The 433-nt window shown below is 52.9% G+C and overlaps 1 protein-coding gene across 1 annotated transcript in view; it reads right to left on the bottom strand.

Annotated features, from left to right (window-relative positions):
- MYO3A (myosin IIIA) overlaps positions 1-433 on the bottom strand; it is a 166,495-nt gene that overhangs the window by 72,624 nt on the left and 93,438 nt on the right. The window lies entirely within an intron of this gene.

Genomic DNA, 433 nt, shown 5'->3' with positions numbered 1-433 from the left:
AGAGAGAGAGAGAGAGAGAGAGAGAGAGAGAGAGAGAGAGAGAGAGAGAGAGACACTCTCTGTATTGGAGAGTCACCAAAATTGTGCAGCCGTAACATGTGCAGGCAGCAAGCTGCGATTAAAGGATGTGAAAATCAAGCCATTTAACTTGATTGTGCAAGTTGCCTCTTTCCAAAGTGAAACTGAAGCAGCTATGGACAAAAGACATATCCAAGGCTTCTCTGGTGGCGCAGTGGTTGAGAGTCCGCCTGCCGATGCAGGGGACACGGGTTCGTGCCCCGGTCCGGGAGGATCCCACATGCCGCGGAGCGGCTGGGCCCGTGAGCCATGGCCGCTGAGCCTGCGCGTCTGGAGCCTGTGCTCCGCAGCGGGAGAGGCCACAACAGTGAGAGGCCCGCGTACCGAAAAAAAAAAAAAAAAAAAAAAAAAAAAA

Source organism: Aethalodelphis obliquidens, unplaced genomic scaffold (assembly GCF_003676395.1).
Source record: "Aethalodelphis obliquidens isolate GAN/ISIS:26980383/991018 unplaced genomic scaffold, ASM367639v1 scaffold23, whole genome shotgun sequence".
Classification (NCBI taxonomy): domain Eukaryota; kingdom Metazoa; phylum Chordata; class Mammalia; order Artiodactyla; family Delphinidae; genus Aethalodelphis; species Aethalodelphis obliquidens.
The sequence above is the reverse complement of the archived record's forward strand: the minus strand, read 5'-3'. Positions and strand labels throughout refer to the sequence as shown.